Source organism: Mobula hypostoma, chromosome 2 (genome assembly GCF_963921235.1).
Source record: "Mobula hypostoma chromosome 2, sMobHyp1.1, whole genome shotgun sequence".
In the NCBI taxonomy this organism is placed as follows: Eukaryota; Metazoa; Chordata; class Chondrichthyes; order Myliobatiformes; family Myliobatidae; genus Mobula; species Mobula hypostoma.
Window position 1 is genome coordinate 85784361 of NC_086098.1, and position 20557 is coordinate 85804917.

The 20557-nt window shown below is 38.7% G+C and overlaps 1 protein-coding gene across 2 annotated transcripts in view; it reads left to right on the forward strand.

Annotated features, from left to right (window-relative positions):
- The window catches only part of strn (striatin, calmodulin binding protein), a 100439-nt gene that overhangs the window by 25375 nt on the left and 54507 nt on the right, over nucleotides 1–20557 (forward strand). The gene's annotated exons all lie outside the window — the stretch shown is intronic.

Here is a 20557-nt window from a genome sequence, read left to right on the forward strand (position 1 = left end):
TTTGAGTACAGGTGACCCCCTCTCCTCTCCCCCCCCCCCCATTTAGGAAGTTCATAAGATATAGGAGCAAAAGTAGGCCATTCAGTCCATTGAGTCTGCTCCGCCATTCAGGCATGGGCTGATCTAATTCTTACAGTTATACCCACTCCCCTGCCTTCTCTCCATACTCTGATGCCCTGGCTAATTAAGAATCTATCCATCTCTACCTTAAATGCAGCCAATGACTTGGCCTCCACAGCTGCTCGTGGCAACAAATTCCACAGATTTACCACCTCCTGACTAAAGTAATTTCTCCGCATCTCTGTTCTAAATGGGCATCCTTCAATCCTGAAGTTGTGCCCCCTTGTCCTAGAATCTCCTACCTTGGGAAATAACTTTGCCATATCTAATCTGTTCAGGCCTTTTAACATTCAAAATGTTTCTATGAGATCCCCCCCTTATTCTCCTGAACTCCAGGGAATACAGCCCAAGAGCTGCCAGACGTTCCTCATACGGTAACCCTTTCATTCCTGGAATCATTCTCGTGAATCTTCTTTGAACCCTCTTCAATGTCAGTATATCCTTTCTAAAATAAGGAGCCCAAAACCGCACACAATCACTCCACTAAGTTCACCCTTACAGAATGCACAAATCTCTACCAAGAATAAAATTTGCTCTGATGGAATTTCTGTGGGTGGGGAGAGCTGGTTGGGGAAATAAATAAATGAAGACAATATTTTTCAATCACATTTCGTGACACAGCTTTGTGTTACTGAAAATCACAATACATTTACAAGGTTACATAAAACTTTTAAGCTCTGTTCTAAACATTCTTTTGTGTTCAATATAGCTACCGGTACAAATAATTTCAATGTCAGTCTTTCAGTATTTGTGTATTTGCATTTTAATATCTTTAAATCATTTGTGCTATATTTGCTGTAACTGCACCTGTGATTTTTCTGCTTTTTACCTGAAGCATCCTTGTCAACATGTGGCTTTGTGTTGTAGTTTTGTGATTCTAAGTAAACAGACATTTATATATTCTCCTTTGATTTCAAATAGACCTACATCTAAGTAAGAATTCTAGCATTTCTTGCCATCTTCTGTTGCTAGAGAGGTGCATTCTGATGCAAGTTGAACGCAATAAATTAAGGTAGCAAGCATAAATATGAAAATGCACATCTTCTTTCTCATAATGAAACTTCACTCCACTAAGAATAGCAGTTGCTTTTGTGGGAATGCTAGGACAGAAGGAGTGCAATTTCATGCAGGGACAGATACAGGATTGAGGTAATACAGTAATACTAGTTTTGAATATTTGAACAGACAACTGATGAGTCAGACTAAACTTGGGATGCAAGTATGCATGTTTTTACATGATAGATTCATAATGCAAGCACTGATATAATTTTCAAAAGAACTCTTTTTAAAGGCTGTCTAGAAATTTTGCAGTTCAAAATGAAGCTGGCAAAATGTGCCAAGATAGCTGCACACAGAATATATTATAACTTGATGTTTGCATTGCATAACCAAGCTCACCCACTCTTAAAATGTAATTAGTTCCTTCCTTGAAGGTATGCCATGAGTTTCTTGTGAAACAACTGACAGTGTGAACATGCTGTCCACTTCCTTCTTTGAAACTTTCCTAATGCACAAGTATTTTGTCGGTGTACAAAACAGAATTTGTAAGTGACATTTCTTAGGAAGATTTAACATTAAAGATAAAACAACTTTCAAAAAAGAATGTTAACCTGAATATTACCACTTCTAGAGGAATGCTGGGTCACTTATAGATGATGACATGTTGCCCCTGATACCATATGCTCTAATTTGTTTAATGATGTTTTGTAGCCTTCTGCAAATCCTAGTGGCCTTTAAATTTTGATAGCTATAGCTGGATTTCTTTCTTTGGTTTTTGCAGAATATTGTAGTATTAAAGGGCAAGTGAAATGCATGTATACTACAGCTTGGGTACCCCTTAACCAAAATGCTTGGGGTCATAGGAGTTTCGGATTTCGGATTTTTATAATTTTGAAATATATAATGAGTTTGCTTGAGATAGCCATCATTTCCAACTTTGAATTTGTGCTGCCAGTGGTCTTTGTCATACACTTTTTCATCACACGTGCACCTATGTACTTAACAGTAAAAATCGCTACATACCGTTAATATGAAAATATATTTGTTAGCTTGTGTGCAGTGTAACAAAAACAGCACAGCAGCATTAGGAAAATACCTGAATCAGCTGTTGAACAACAACAAACAACAGCAGGCTTTCAGTCTCCACTTACAATGCAGTGTTTTGATTAAAAGGTTACAGTGCACTATATTTGTACTTCTAGGTTTTACGTAAGGAATAAAAACATTCAGCATTGTCAACCTCTTCTGATGTTAGATTTCTGTCAGTGATGACCTTGGCAAACTCATCAATGAATTTGTTTGCTGCTCGGGATCAGTAGATGCCTTATCTTTAATTTTTTTAAGATCTTTATATATTTAATGTTGTGCCTTTTTTTAAAACTTCTGCGACCAGTCTGCTGAATATTCACAGTTACCATAAGACATGGGAGCAGAATTAGGCAATTCAGCCCATCAAGTCTGTTCTGCCATTCCATCATGGCTGATTTACTATCCCTCTTAACCCAATCCTCCTGCCTTCTCCCTGTCACCTTTGACGACCTGGCTAATTAAAAATCTATCAGCCTTTGCTTTAAATATACTCAATGACTTGACCTCCACATCCATCCATGGCAAGGAATTTCACAGATTCACCTCCCTCTAGCTAAAGAAGTTTCTGTTCATCTAAGTGGACATCCCTCTTTTCTGAGGCTGTGCCGTCTAGTCTGAGACTCACCCGCTATAGGAAACGTCCTTTCCAGATCCAGTCTATCTAGGCCTTTCAATACTCGATGGGTTTCAGTGAGGTGCCCCCTCATTCTTCTAAACCCCAGTGTGTACAAGCCCAGAGCTATCACTCTTCATGTTAACCCTTTAATTCCAGGAATAATTCTTGTGAACCTCTACTGGACCTTCTCCAATCCCTTTTCTCAGATAATAGGCCCAAAACCTTCAATTTTCAGTTCATTGTGATAGATTTTGCTTGTTTCATGATCAGCATTCTGTTAAGTGGCATATGTTCACTTAATGCTGATGAATCCATCCTTTCAATACATGATCTTCATTTTTTGCTATTTGTGTTTTTCTATTTCTCGTTAACTTCTGTTCATTACAGATGTGACATCATTTCTCAGAACCGTCTGGTGTGCTGAGTCCTGAGCATCGCCTGGAGAACCTTCCCAGCGCCTTGTGGAATTTTCCTTTTGTGAAATCATGTCAGCGCTCAAAAAAACTTGGATTTGTGATTTTTGGTTAAGGGGTACTCAACCTGTATTAATTATTTAACAATTAGCATTGCTGATGTGCTGCTATATCTTTTCAATGTGTTTTCTGAGTTTACCAAAGCCAACTTGTACTACTAGACTTAGTGGTTTGTTTTATTCAAGTTTCTGACCTTGGTGCCAGATTGAAATCAATAACTTTCAGTCATTATATAGACTTCTTTATATTATGATCATAAATCCCTAAAGACTCCTTAGCCATCAGATCATCAATTAATCCTTATTACAGTTTACGAGATCTATAATAGCCTGTTGGCTTGTTTTTTCTTCAATTTATTGATCCTGACATTCTCTTATACACAGCTAATTCATCCTTCACTTTTGTACTATAAATTTGGTTTGTGCGGTATACATAGACTGGTTATTATTATATTTTTATATCGTATTATTATTGTATTATCCTTTTTACCTCTGTTTTCCTAAACTGGTATGTTTTAGACCATATGACATAGGAGCAGAATTACGCCATTTGGCCCATCAAGTCTGCTCTGACAGTCAATCATGGCTGATCCTGTTTTTCCTCTTCCTCAACCCCATTTTCCGGCCTTCTCCCCGTAACTTTTGATGCCATGTCCAATCAAGAGCCTATCAATCTCTACCTTAAATATACCCAACCACATGGCCTCCACAGCTGCACGTGGCAGCAAATTCCACAAGTTCACCACCCTCTGGCTAAAGAAATTTCACAGCATCTCTGTTTTGAATGGATGCTCCTTTATCCTGAGGCTGTGCCCTCTTGTCTGAGACTCTCCCACCATGAGAAACATACTTTCCATATCTACTCTGTCTAGGCCTTTCAACATTCGAAAGGTTTCAATGAGATCCTCCCTCATCCTTCTAAATTCCAGCAAGTACAGACCCAGAACCATCAAATGTTCCTCATATGATGACCCTTTCATTCCTCGAATCATACATGTGAACCTCCTATGGACCCTCTCCAACGCCAGCATACCTCTTCTAAGATGAGGGGCCCAGAACTGTACACAGAACTCAAAGTGAGGCCTCACTAGTGCCTTATAAGTCCTCAGCATCACATTCCTGCTTTTATATTCTAGAACTCTTGAAATGAATGCTAACATGGCATTTGCCTTCCTCACCACCGACTCAACCTGCAAGTTAACCTTCAGGGTGTTCAGCACAAGGACTCCCAAGTCCCTTTGCATCGCTGAATTTTGGATTTTCTCCCTTATTAGAAAACGGTCTGCACATTTATTTCTACTATTTATGCAGTGTTTAGGAACGTATATACAAACCTCGCCAATATTTTGTACTGCTAGTTGTTTCTTGGATCCATGCAGGCTACTATTTTTGATTTTCCAAACTCAGGTTGTTCCTCAGTACTCCCTTTATTGGGTTATTAAATATCAGGTCTAGTCTTCCATTTTTCCTACCTCTTTGAAAAGTTATGTATCCAGAATATTTAATTCCTGACTAAAGTCACTTTGCAAGTGTGACTCTGTATCGGCTGTTGATCATACTGATTTCCATTTGTGTCCTAATTCTGACTCCCAATCAACCTAGCTTATTAATTCTATGTGCATTCAGATAAAGAGCCTTCAATTGTATTTTTGTACTAGTTTTCCCTTCTGTGATTCTAATTGGAGCAATACTGTTTACATGCTTATTTGCTGACAGTCTTTCATTTCCATATACAAATACACCAATGATACCTCTGTTGTTGAACAAATCATGGGTGGTGATGAGTCAGTGTACAGGAGCAAGATTGGACACCTGGTTCAGCTGTAATAGTAACCTCTTGCTAAATGTCAGTAGAGCTGATTCACTTCAGGAAGAGGAATAAAGGCATACGTGCTCGTCTTCATTGGACGATTAATGGTGGAGAAAGCATTTTTAAATTCCTGAGTGTTAGTTTATCAGCTGGGCCCACAAATGTATATTCTTAGGTAAAGGCGAGTCAAACATCTGTGGAGACTCGCAATCAATCTATATCACTGCAAATTAAAGCTTTCATAATTAAGAGAATTCAACTGCAAAGCTAAACTTAAGCCATCAAATGTTTGAAATGAAATCATCTCCTTACACATCAAAGCCCACAATCTACTAAAAATATACTGTGGAATCAGCTGACCACAGGTTCATTGTTTCATAACTCATAGTTTCTGTATTTATTATTCTGTTTCTTAACTCAAGAATCAATTCCTAAAAGAGAGATTCCACCCTCAAAATAGCTTCTGCATTTGTAATGGAAGTGGTTTTTGTTCTCGAGTAAAAGGTGTACTTTAGGGAAAGTGGTTGCCAGCAGCTATTATTAGCAGGCATTCAAAACTTTACAAAATCGCATTCGAGGGTAGCTTAAATAACACTTACCAATTGCCACAACTGGCTATAACTGTGGATCTGTTATTTGAAAGAACAGAAGAATTCTCAAATTTGACTGATGAACTTATGAAATTGGAACAGGTCCCATTCTGCTTTTTTTTTATCAAAACGCACGTTCTCTTCTGTAATTAGCCTGCAAAAACTAGAAATTTCTGCAGTCGCATAATCATTGTTTGGTTCTTGTTGGTAAACTGAGCAATACAAGCCGGAGAAATTTTTTTTTAGACATTTAGATCTTAAAACCATTCTTTTCTGTGAGAAAACTGGATAAGCTGGACTTGTTTTCTTCAAAGCAAATGAGGCTTGGAGAATATATAAGACGTACAAAAACTGAGAAGGGTGCTACATTAAAGGACTCAATGCCAAAGAAGTGAGTGAACTGACATGTTTTAAATAATCTCTGCAGTCTGTCTGCCTGAAAGTATAGTAGAGGTAGAGATCCACAAAGCATTGAAATATGATAGCACTTAATTCTCTATAAACTTCTGACATGTCCAAGGGGACCCCACGACCAAGCACGTCTTTCCCGCCCACTTTCCACTTTCCGCAGGGATCACTTGTCAGACTCCCTTGTCTACTTGTCCCTCCCCACTGATCTCCCTCCTGGCATTTACCCTTGCAAGTGGAACAAGTGCCACACCTGCCTCTACACTACTTCCCTCACTACCATTCACAGCTCCAAACAATCCTTCCAAGCTAAGTGACATTTCACCTGTGAGTTTGTTGGGGTCATCTGCTGTTTCCAGTGCTCCCAGTGTGACCTCCTGCATTTTGTTGAGACCCGATGTAGATTGGGAGACTGTTTCGCCAAGCCAAGTCTGTCAGAAAAAGCTGGATCTCCCAGAAGGCATCGATTTCAATTCTATTTCCCATTCCAACCTGTCAGTCTGTAGCCTCCTCTCCTGCCATGATGAGGCCATACTCAGAGTGGAGGACCAGTCTGGGTAGCCTCCAACCTTTTGGTATGAGTGTTGATTTCTCAAGCTTCCAGTAATTCTTCCACCCCCACCCCACCCTCCTTCTCCATTCTCCATTCCCATTTTCCCCACTCACCTTATCTCCTTGCCTGCCCATCAGCTCCCTCTGGTGCTTGTCTCGCTTCCCTTTCTTCCATGGCCTTCTGTCCTCTTCGCCCTTCTCCAGTCCTCTATCTCTTTCACCAGTCGACTTGCCACCTCTTCACAGTACCCCCCCTTCACAGTTTCACCTATCACCTGCCACCTTGTACTTATTCCTCCCCTATCCCCACCTTCTTACTTTGACTTCTTTCTTTCCAGTCTTGATGCCGGGTCTCGGCCGAAATGTCGCCTGTTTACTCTTTTCCATTGATGCTGCCTGGCCTGCTGAGTTCCTCCAGTAGTTTGTGTTGCATCTGTGGACTTTGATTGATTTGGATAGCTGTTTACTGTACCATGAACCTTTATAATTGAATACAATTGAATATTGTATGCAAGTTTGGCATAATTCTGTTTGCCTAAAGAGTTCAAAGGTATCTATGCTGCTGTTGACCATTACTTATTTCTATATTTGATGCTCGTTAAGTGAGATATTTTTCTCTCTTAGACTCATGTTGACCTTAATTTTGAAATCACCAAGCTTCGGGTGGTGAGTAGCCCTCAGGAGACATACCACTGAGATTTCACTGGACTTATTGAGAGCTAATAGCTTATTGCTGCCAAAGGCTTTTTAACAGTTCTTAGTCTCTGACCGGAGACTCAAAATACTATTCAGGTGTAACTAAAAGTTAAAATGAATGAACAACTCCAGTGCCGTATAAAAATATTCAGCTCCCACTGTTTTGTTCACATAAATGAGTATTACAATCTGGGTTTTGATCAATTTGACAAGAATTTTTATTTGTGAATCACATGCTCCTTTTTCACAGTAGAACCCAAAAAGCAGGGAAAATTATAAAGCATGAAAAAATAAAAATTCAAAAACTAAAATGTCAGCAGTTCAAAAGTATTCATCCCCCTTTGCTCAGTACTTAGTTGAACCAACTCTCGCAGCTATTACAACCAGTAGTCTTTTTGAAAAAGTCTCTGTTAGCTTTACACAACTCAATGGGGCAAGATTTGCTCATTCCTTCTTGCAAAATTGCTCAAGCTGTGCCAGGTCTTGGTCTTACTAGAGATGTTTGATTGAGCTAAGGTCAGGACTCTGACTGGGCCACCCAAGGATGTCAGTTTTCTTCAATTTGAAGTCACTCACCGTAGTTCTGGCAGTCTGCTTTGGGCTGTTGTCCTACTGAAAGACGAACTTCCTCCCCAGTTTAAGCTTTCTGGCAGAGGCTAGCAGAATTTTATCCAGTATCTCTCTGTATTTAGCAGCTTTCATCTTTCCATCAATCCTGACTAGATTTCCAATCACTACTATAGAAAAGCATCCCTAGAGCATGATGCTACTTCCACCATACTGTACTAAAGGTATGGTGTTACATGGCTGATGCACAGTGTAAGGTATACACCACACATACAGCTTCGTGTTGAGGCCAAGAAGTTCCACTTTGAGTCGTCAGACCATAAGACTTTCTTCCACATCTTTAAGTGTCTTCTAAGTGACACTTCGCAAAGTCATGATGAGCAAGGATATATATTTTTTTAAGCGAAGGCTTCTTCCTTGCCACTTTTCCATAAGTACCCTTTTTGTGCAAGGCCTTGGAGATCGTGAGGCCATGAAGTTCATCTCCAGTTGCAGCCACCGACTTCTGCAGCTCACTCGGAGTGTCTGCTGGTGCCATTCTTCTCCAGAGGCTAAGTTTAGATGGGTGACCAGACCTAAGCGGTGTGCCTGTGGTTTCACATTTCTCCAATTTTTCAGCTCTGAACTCCAGGTATGTTCAGTGCCTTTAAGATAGTATTGTACCCTTCCCCAGGTTTGTGCTTCTCCATGATTGTTTCCTTGTCTTGTCCTGAATGCTCTTTCATCTTAGTTTTGGTTTGGTCTGATGAAAATCTACCATACAGTTGGACCTTAGAGAGAGATTCTTATGAATTCATTGAAAACAGGTGATCCTCCAATATACAGTAAGATAATATACAGTACTGCACCTGAGGAAAGTTAGCATTGTAATTACAAAGAGGATGAATACTTTTTCAGCCTTTGTTTTTTTTTAAATTTTGGAATCTTTCTTTTGATTTGATATGATGCACAGTGTTTTGTAGATTAGCTCAAATAGACCTAATTCAATATATTTTAAATTTAGAAAATGAGAGTAAAATGTGAAAATAGTTGTGGGGGCTGAATACTTTTTCAAGGCTCTGTAACTGACCTCCATACCATCTGAGCATTCTTGGAACTCTGAGATGTATTGAGACCTAAATAGCTAACAATTGGCAGTTATGTGCATTCATCATAACATTTTAATAAATCTATTTGTTCAAGCAAAATAGAATAAATAGAGGTTTGCTTATGAGTGAGTGATCTTTATCAAATGCTTAGTCATATTCATACTTTATTGATCCTGGGGGAAATTGGTTTTCGTTACAGTTGCACCATAAATAATAGATAGTAATAGAACCATAAATAGTTAAATAGTAATATGTAAATTATGCCAGGAAATAAGTCCAGGACCAGCCTATTGGCTCAGGATGTCTGACCCTCCAAGGGAGGAGTTGTAAAGTTTGATGGCCACAGGCAGAAATGACTTCCTATGACGTTCTGTGTTGCATCTCGGTAGAATGAGTCTCTGGCTGAATGTACTCCTGTGCCCAACCAGTACATTATATAGTGGATGGGAGACATTGACCAAGATGGCATGCAACTTGGACAGCATCCTTTTTTCAGACACCACCGTCAGAGAGTCCAGTTAAGTCCCCACAACATCACTGGCCTTACGAATGAGTTTGTTGATCCTGTTGGTGTCTGCTACCCTCAGCCTGCTGCCCCAGCACACAACAGCAAACATGATAGCACTGGCCACCACAGACTCATAGAACATCCTCAGCATCGTCTGGCAGATGTTAAAGGACCTCAGTCTCCTCAGGAAATAGAGACGGCTCTGACCCTTCTTGTAGACAGCCTCGGTGTTCTTTGACCAGTCCAGTTTATTGTCAGTTCGTATCCCCAGGTATTTGTAATCCTCTACCATGTCCACACTGACCCCCTGGGTGGAAACAGGGGTCACCGGTACCTTAGCTCTCCTCAGGTCTACCACCTGCTCCTTAGTCTTTTTCACATTAATCTGCAGATAATTCTGCTCACACCATGTGACAAACTTGTTGTGATATGAGCAACCCTTGAAGTGTGGGTAATGAATATGTAGCTGTAAATTAACAATTCCTGTTGTCATTGACCAACCAGAGAAAAATGTAGGCATGAGTATGCATAAAATTGTTCTGACTGGCCACAACATTTGGAAACAAATTGTATCTAAAGTACTTTGTTCAAACTATTTTTAATTTGTGCCCCCTTTTCAAATTGGCTACCGAGGAGATACCATACAATTAAAACCAAACAAGCATGGATAAAATGTGTAATTTGTTCAATAATTAAGTTTAGACAAGCATCCTGAATAAAATAGACCAGTTAATTTGCAAAATTACTGGTTTTCAGTTAAAATAACAGATTTTATAGGTGAAACTTTAGTAATAGACACCAACTAGTTTTCTGCACTTTTTGTTGCTGAACTGGTTATACAGTGCAACGTCTATATTGATTGAATTTAATAAGGATTGCGCACAATTGCAAATGGTAGGTGTGTTTGAGTTGTCGTAATACTCAATTTGCAAAGTAGTTTTTTTTAGCTTCATGAATAAGATGATGCACTGTAGAGCATACTGCTGCCAACTGGGAAAACTGTAAACTGCGTTGCCACTTCATAACTTAAAATAAGTGTTTTATACTGAACTGTTGCTCAGGGACATATTAATGTACTTTATTCAATGTTTGTTGCCCAAAGCTCAGGAAATATCCTGATGGCTCAGTTTAAAACTTGAATCCATGAAATGTTTATAATCTGTTGCTGAGAGCACAATTTTCAATATTGTTTTCACCTTCCTTTGAAGACTTATTACTTTCATAATTACTTGACAATACTTCTCTACCATAAAATTTTCTAGTTATTTCCTGCTCCTGCTAGTGATCTTGGATCATTTTTTGTGTACTGAGAATTCTGATCCCTTGAACTCAGAAGCTTAATACAAATTATCATACTTGGAAATAGGATCAGTTGCATTAAGTTTGGGAGTTAATGTACGAGAGATTTTTTTGGGGGGGATGATAGTTTTGCTGTAAGGCTCACATTTTATTGTTTGCTTAAGACATAATTGAATACTTTGGTTTGGGAAAAAGTTGCACAAAAGCAAGATGACTTGCCTTCCCTGGAGTTTGTTAGTGGAGGAGATGATTTTGGTCCTTTCATCATGCCTTATTTAATTCTAACTTTTGAGCTCCGAATTCAGTTTTCACAAGCTACCTTGAAAGCATGTGAACTAATCAGCCTCTGGATTACTAATTCAGTAACAATCACTGTACTGCCTTAATTATATTGCCATGTAGGTGGAATGCCAGCATTTTAAATTCAATAACATGTAAAACAGTACATGTAGGAAGAAGAAAGGATATCTGAGTAAATTACTATGTTGAAACAGCCGAGATAAAATTGGGACACGGATATTTTTAGTACCCTATTGCTATGGAGGAAACAGAAGGACGTTTGCAACTATTTTGTACAAGGCAAATTATACTGAACAGTATCATGCTATTCACTGAATTTCATATCCATTACAAGTCTTGTGAAATTAAACCAGAGGTGGCTGTGATTAGTTGAGGACCATGATGGTAAAAAGATAGTGGCACTTGGGGTTCTCAACTTTGAAGTTGCCTTTATCGCAGTAGTTACCATGTTATAAATTATTAAGAAAAGTTCTTTCTTGATACCCTATCAGATTTCTAGCTGAGATATTCAGATTAAACTGGTAAAAATAGGTTTACCAATTGGTATGAATTAAATATCTAATCAGTTTCGGCAAAACTTTGCACAAGTCAAGCATTTAATATTCCCTATTAAGTTTTTATGTCATGAAGAGGAATTGATAGTTTTATTTTTAGCTGGCTTTTTGCAATCTGTGTCTGAACTCCATTCCAAGGTAGTCTTATCTGTTTCAGTATATTAATTATACAAGGATCATCATTAATCAGTTTTTATCCTGTGTGACCATGTAATTTACCATCCTTGAATTAATGAGCATTTATTGAATGGTGGTGCAGACTCGATGGGCCGAATGGCCTACTTCTCCTATTTCTTACAGAATCTTACATAAGTTAAAAAGCTGTAAGCATTCATTTCCCAAATAAAGATAACGTATATAGTCCCTGAAAAATAAAATCATTGAAGGGTTGGTGTCATCCATAAATGAGTTTGTGGCTCATTTGTAGACCACCATTCTATGAAAAACAAAAAAGGTATCCTTTCACATAGTTTGATAGGTGGATCAAGTGTGTTGTAATAAAAGAAATGTTGCTCTATTTCTAGCTGTCCTGATTTTTTTTACTCCCATTAAGTTAATGAGAAAATTTGGATCATCCAAATCCTTAATATATGTCAATGCTTCCAAAGAATTTACTTTGGTATAAAAATCAAGAATTATTATTATTACTTTTTAAAGAAGTTGTTAGTTATATATCTAATTTGTCTTGGGAAACTGCTTGGGTTAAGATCACATGATGCACAAAAGTGCAGGAGCCAAAAAAAAACAAGCAGGCAGGAAGAAAATTTTGAGATGATCAAATTGTCAAACTAAAATCGTATCCTGCACTACATATGGAGTATCAGAAGAGTGTCCTATATAGTAATTTAGTGGCTTGGCAACCGTTCAAAAGACTTGAATTTGATTTTACTATGGCAGCTAGTGAATTTATTTCAGTTAAGTAGATTTAGAATGAGAAAACTTTACCGTATCAGTAGTGATGACCATTATTATTACAAAACCATGGTGTGCTTTTAGGGAAGGAATCTACTGTCCTTTTCTTGATTTGGCCTAATTGCAACTCCAAACCTACAGTACTAGCATTGACTTTGAACTGACCCCTGAGGTGGCTCAGTAAGCTAATCATCTAGCTGCTACTTCACTACAATAGGAATAAAATGTAACAGGCAATGGATTTAGATGTGGCTTTGGCACTGGCTAGCAAGACGCGCCATGAGTGGTGACATTGTGGTATATAGTCAAGAGCAAGTGATTCTGAAGATTCGTCAATGCTGATATTTCTTTCATAACTTGTGTACTGTTCTGGCATGTCAAACAGAAACAGGCAAAACTTGCCCTACTGATTATCTCAGTTATTCAGCCTCATCAAATTGCTTACTGCTTAGAAAAAGATTTGAGAGTAGTAAGGGTACAGAACATATTCTAGTTGGGAAAATAAATATCCATCCCTGGGCATCATTGACTCAGCTAGCGGGATCTTGAAGAACCAACTTTAATTTCAAGAGCTTTAAGAGTTCTATATTAATCTATTTGCTCATTCTTGTCTCACTATTGGAAGGAGAAATTATCGCACTCAAAGGAACCTCTGGGTATTTTCACACCAAGGGACCCCTATATTGAGTTGTGACATTATCATTGTGCAAAGTGGCATCTCAGAGCTAGACATCTATAAGACACTGGGCCAGCTTTAGCAACAGAATTATATTCCTTGGATACCTGCAGCCTTGTGGTTAGATGCAATCCCTTTATAACATTGCCAGTAAACTACTTGCTTAAAGGGGAATGTGAAAAGGTAGGAGCAGGACAAGGAATTCCTGGTGAAGCTGTGATGCAGGCCTACCCACATATTGAACAAATGCACCAGACAACATACAACTTAGCAATCACAAAACAATGGATCAGATTCTGTTGTCTCTAATCATAGCTAATAGGAGATGGGGAAGAATTCATGAATATCCCTCATGAGCAATGTCGGCAAATGTCTAACACTTAACTGCAAAAATTGGCTTAAGCAGTTGCAGCTATCTTCAATCAGAATTATGCCTCTTCTGAATATCCTTCACTATTACAGAAACTATTTTCCTGCATGAGCACTGGTTACAGGGAATGCTAAAAAGGGCAACAATGAGTCGGTAGTGATGTTGAAGACATCCTCCAGATCTTGTGCCTAACTGATCAGTTCCAGTGCAGCTAAATCCTGGTGTCTGTGTGTGAGTTCACAAAATACAAGATAAAACTAATCCATGAATGTACTGCTCCTTGGGTCTATTCTCATTCAGTTTATAAAGTGCCATCAAACATTGCCAACATCTGCTTAATTTATGCTTCAAGAGGAACACTTGACTCCGGACCTAATTACAACCTTTGTGGGAGCCAAATTCTTGAAGTTAAGTGAGTGACTCCCATCATTTGATAGAGTATGGCATCAGCAATCTTATAAAAATTAAATCAATGGGAGTTGGTGTGAAACTCTAGGACATGTTTCATGCATGGTGCACAAGGGCCCTACCTGTGTCATTTCTGGAACATCACTGCAAGTTACCACTTTGCAGTTTCCTCAGCTCAATCATCTTCTTCAATCATCTCTTTTGTTCAACTGTCTTTCCGTCACAATGTTGTGATTTGATCAGTTCTATTCACATGGGTTGTTAATTTGTACATGCAGAACGACCTGGAAAATATTCAGGCACAGGCTTCCAAGTGGCAACTGACATTGGCGCATTTGCAAGGCCCCTCTCCCATCAGTGCTGATCTCTAGCCTCCAATCTAATGGCATGAATATTGGTTTCTCCTTCCAGTAAAAATTTTCTCCGCCCCCCCCTCCCCCTTTTCCCCACTTTGGCCTCTTACCTCTTCTCACCTCCCCCTGGGCCCCCCTTCCTTTCCAGTCCTGAAGAAAGTCTCGGAATGAAATGTCAATTGTTAATTCATTTCCATAGATGCTGCCTGACCTGCTGAGTTCCTCCAGCATTTTGTGTGTGTTGCTTTGGATTTCCAGCATCTGCAGACTTTCTAGTGTTTGCTCCATGGATGGCAAGCTGGATTGCATTTGTCTATGGTTGATCCAAAATGAAATGAAGAATTGCTGCATTCTTGTCCTTGCAGAAATGTGATGTCAGGACAGCGTACCATGCTCCATCAATCTTCAGGCTGTGCCACTCGGACTTATGCTGATTTATGACTATACGTGCTATCATAGCGAAGTACAGGGTACGGTGTGTGATTGTACTGTTTTGCACCTTGGCCCCGCAGGAGCACTGTTTTGTTTGGCTGTATACATGTCTTCTGGTTGAATAACAATTGACCTTGAATGGCTCACCAACTGATATTCTCATCGTCTCCATCTGTAAGGTCCAGGTTGAGTGCAATTCAACACTGAAATTTGACACTGAGCAGGACAAAGTAGCATTACTATTCATCCTCATGAAGATTCGTTCCCGCCACTGCTCTGTGGTTACAGTGAAACAGCTCTCTGCCACCACAGGAGCCATAAATGTTGTTAGCAACCACCCACATCCTGCAATTATGTCTTTTAAAAAAAGCAATTGGTTTAACTGAATTTATACTTTATACTTTCTTGTCGCCAAACAATTGGTACTAGAACGTACAATCATCACAGCGATATTTGATTCTGTGCTTCACACTCCCTGGATTTTAAATATTAAAAATAGTTAAAATTAGTAAATATTAAAAATTTAAATTATAAATCATAAATAGAAAATAGAAAAATGGGAAGTAAGGTAGTGCAAAAAAACCGAGAGGCAGGTCCGGATATTTGGAGGCTACGGCCCAGATCCGGGTCAGGATCTTTTCAGCAGTCTTATCATAGTTGGAAAGAAGCTGTTCCCAAATCTGGCCGTATGAGTCTTCAAGCTCCTGAACCTTCTCCCGGAGGGAAGAGGGATGAAAAGTCTGTTGGCTGGGTGGGTTGTGTCCTTGATTATCCTGGCAGCACTGCTCTGACAACGTGCAGTGTAAAGGGAGTCCACGGACTGAAGATTGGTTTGTGTGATGTGCTGCGCCGTGTTCACGATCTTCTGCAGCTTCTTTCGGGCTTGGACAGGACAACTGCCATATCAGGTTGTGATGCACCCTGGAAGAATGCTTTCTACGGTGCATCTATAAAAATTAGTGAGGGTTTTAGGGGACAGGCCAAATTTCTTTAGTTTTCTCAGGAAGTAAGGGCACTGGTGGGCCTTCTTGGCAGTGAACTCTGCTTGGTTGGACCAAGTCAGGTCATTTGTGATATTGACCCCAAGGAAATTAAAGCTTTTGAACTGTTCCAATTTACCACCGATGTAAATTGGGTCGTGCGGTCCGCTACTCCTTCTGAAGTCAACAACCAATTCCTTCGTCTTGCTGACATTGAGGGATAGGTTATTGTCCTCACACCATGCCACCAGGTTCTTAATTTCCTCTCTGTACTCAAACTCATCATTACCCAAGATATGGCCTACAATTGTTGTGTCATCAGCAAACTTATATATTGAGTTTGATGGAAACTTGGGAACTAAGGAATTTAGATGCATTCTTATTAAAGATACGGAGGACAAGGTTGATTGTGACACATTGGAACCAGTATATTTTGGCCCAATTAAGCAGCTGTCCCAATTAGCTGAAGCTTCGTGGAATTGGTTAAAAAGGGATTTTTTATAAAAAAACAAACTGCAGTTTAAGTGAGTAATACATTATGTATTCAAATGAAATGCAGAACAAATTAGACCACTATCAACACTACTACGGTACTATAAAACTGTATTAGTTCCTAATAGTTAACAACGGAGAAATTCATCCAGAGTGCGTTGCCATGCCAATTGACTGTAAATGAACAAAATCAGCGTAGAGACCTAATAATGGACTGCCTTCATACAATACTTTTGATGATCGCATCCTCTAAATCTTAATTTTCATTGTAGCATTCAAGATTATTGTTAATACTTTCAAATTCTTCATAGTTTCTGACTTGTTAAAGTAGGGAAATAGTGTCATTTTCACTCCTGGCCATTTTCGGCATCTCCAAGTCTGAATGCTTAAAACAGCAGTGTACAAAACAGTTTTGAATTAGCTTATTTCTCACAATCCGTGACAAAAATCACTGATTTTTCAATACAAACACACACAACTGACGCTATTTTAAAAATTCACTCTAGTAGGGTATAATTGATAACGGCCACGCTAGTTCACGTGACTGATGCTAGTTAGAAACTGATTGGCATCAGTCTCCTGTCCAGATTAAACAGCATAGTGTGCCAAATAAATGAAGGGAATCCCAACTATTTTCTCCCTTAGTTAACATAGAACATAGAATAGTACAGCACAGTACAGGCCCTTTGGCCCACAATGTTGTGCCGACCCTTAAACCCTGCCTCCCATATAACCCCTCACCTGAAATTCCTCCATATACCTGTCTAGTAGTCTCTTAAATTTCACTAGTGTATCTGTCTCCACCACTGACTCAGGCAGTGCATTCCACGCACCAACCACTCAAGTTATGCTCTTTAAGAGTTGTCCTAAATAAGCAGCTGCACTTATTAACTGGAGGCCCAATTAGCTAGAATCCACTGTATTTATATTGTATTTTTTTTTATTATTATTGTGTTCTTTATCATTTGGGTTATGTGCTGCATTGGATCCAGAGTAACAGTTACTGTATTCCATTCTCTTTTACACTTGTGTACTGGAAATGACTTTTAAACAATCTAAAAGTTGCCTTTGACCATCTACAAAGTTCTATCTATGAAATGAAAACAAAGTACTGGAGATACAAGCAGTTAATATTTCAGGTCATCAATGACCATATCATTTTTATTCTGATGTAGTGTCTGCACTGATCTAAGTATCTCTGGCATTCTTTGTTTTTATTTCAGACTTCCAGTAGCTGTGGTTTTTCAATTTTCAATTCCAAAGTTTGTTTTTGTCTTTGGAGAATTGGTGAAACTGTACTAATTCATTCACATTTAATGAAGACAAGTGTCTAAGTTGCAGTTTCTTGGTATCTAAGCTGTCAGGCAAATTTTGATATATAAATTAGCTGATGGATAGAGGTTATAATATGAATTTTGAACAGGGTATTGATTTTTTCCCCCCTTGGTTAGATCACTTGACAGTCGTCTTTCCATACCCAGTCACCTACTGCCACCTCTCTATATCCATGTTCTGCTTTTGGACTGTTTATCAAACATAGAATCCTGGGTAAACAAATACCACTACAGTGAAATATCAGAAAATCTTAAGAAATCTGCTTTGTGCAAGCTGCAAAGTATGTACGTTCATATTTAGCCTCAGTTTTTTTCCTGCCATCATTAACATTCTGTTAAGTTAAGCATTAGAACAGATAGATGTTCTCTCAATCAAAGAGACTACCTACTAGTAAATCTGCCTTAACCTATCTTCTGAAGCCCTTTTCTGTAAGTTAATTATTTCATACTCAGTCACCTGCAACACCATGGCTGATCTTTACTTCATTCTCTATAAGCTTCAGCTGATCAAAACTCATTTGCTTTATCCTTTTCCATTACCCTTCCTCGTACCTATTCTTGCTGCCCAATATTGGCTTTCTCTATTCCTTCGTGTCATTGTAACAACCTTGCTTGCCTTTGATTTAAAATTTTCATCCATATTGTTATACATTGTTGGCTTTCTACGTTCCTCAGAGTGCATGCTATTACCTAATTTTGATCCTTTTCTGTTTTCTATTTCCCACAATCCAAGAAAATCAAAACTATTGTAAGCAAGTATCCTGTGCCTCCTCATTTTGGTTGGGATCCTCTTTCTTACTGTGGTCCACATAGAGATGCTTTTCTACATTTAATGGCACGTATGCATGTAAGTTACTCAAAACAGATCTATACATGATTAAGTATGCAGTACATTACAGTGAGGCACCCATACTCTGAAATGTTGAATTTCTAATATGTGTGTGTGTATGTGTATATATAATAATTTTTGTGTGTTTGTTATCTTGCATTCACACTACCAACTCCACTCCCACACATCATCCTTTCCCAAATGATTGATTATGCTGGTACTTATTTCATTCTGGTTGCAAATGTATGACTATGTTAGCACCCAACATTACTGCCCTGCTATTTTCAGTGTTGGCACTTCTGTCAGTGAAGTGACTAATACCTAGCTGGTGCTGCAGATTTCAAACCTCTCTTCCTGTCACCATATTAATGTGTGTTCTGTTTAATAATCACTCTCAAAATAAAATCATACCTCTTTCATCTGTCTGGAATTTCCTCAATCATTGCAGCCAACAAACTTTCTAGATAGGAACCTTTTAAAATGATCCCTTTCTACTGAAGATTAAGGCAAGCATTAATAGTCTGCATCAATTAGAGTTGTGAATTACTCATGTGGGGGGGCGGATAAGATTCTGCTTTAAGTATTCTTACTATTTTTGTATAAAATTTGATCATATAGAACTAGAATAAATAATCTTATGGCCTCTGAGTATTAACTAGTGGTATGAAATTTAGCATCACAGATGGATATAATTTTTAGCTACTGATTGCATGCAATCCTTTTTCAGATTTTCAAAGTAATGACCATTCTTGTTATCACTTTGAAATATGGCGGAGGCAAATATGATAAAGGCATTTAAGATGCTCTTAGAGAGACATGTATGTACAGGAAATGGAAGGATATGGACATTGTATAGACAGAGAGAATTAGTTGGGCATTTGATTACCAATTTAATTAGTTTGGTACAGCACCGTGGGCCAAATGGCCTGTTGCTGTGCTGTACTGTTCTATGTTCTTTGTGCATCAACACTTTGCATAAAAGGGAAACATTCTGATTTGGTAACAGCAAGGTATTTATGCTGAATAATCAGGTTGGCCGATATGTTTTCTTAACAAAGGAATACATTGCTCAGTTTATTCCATAGGTTGTAAATTATGAGTGAGAAAACACAAGACATTGTGCTTGACTCAAAGCATAACCCATTGCTGTTTATGGAGTGAAATATATCTATGGCTCATAATCTTGCAGTCTGTGTCCTATAATCCTCATCTTCATGACATAAGAATATGTGTACACCAGGGTTTGTAGTTTGAGTTTCATTTATACAAGACTAAAATGACCAGGAGATGGTGATGTGTTACACCAACATAATATATCACCATCTCCTGAGAGCAGTAAGCGTAAAGGAGTTGGATGCTTACTGTTCTGGTTAACAACAGATGGTGCAATCCGGGTCATATTTCGATCGAGGAACGTGTTTGTAGACCGGATATTGAACTTTCTGCTGTTGGACTTCGGCCGTATTCCACCAAGATACAACACTGGGCGGCACGGGAGGGTGCCCAGAGGGAGTCCTGCCCGTGGCCATCGAACTTGCAGCTCCTCCCGTGGAGGGTCAGACACCCTGAGCCAATAGACTGGTCCTAGACTTACTTTCCATCTGGCATAGTTTGCATTTTGTTGTTTGAGTGTTGCTATATTTATGCTCTATTCTTGGTTGGTGCGGCTGTAACGAAACCCAATTTCCCTCGGGATCAATAAAGTATATCTATCTATCTGTCTATCCTGGTCAGTAAAATCTTGTGTAAATTTTAAAAAAATAAACTACAACTGCTAGAAGTCTAAGTTGAATCAGAACATGTTGGAAGCAGTCATCAAATGAGGCAACATTTGTGGAAGAAGAAACATTTCTGGTCTGGAAACTTCCACTGGATGAAAGTTTCTGGACCTGAAGCTGTGTAACTGTAAATAAGCTTTAAACTGCAAGCATTAATTCTCTGCCTAGTGTATAGCTTTCATTTCATGTATGTTTAGTTTCAATTATTTCAAAATTCCTTTTGCTCTTCACATTTTTAAAATATGGGTTATTGAGGAAATATAATCAAATTTTATGAATATTGGCAACAATTTGATGAACACTGGTTCCTGCCAGGAAAAAATGG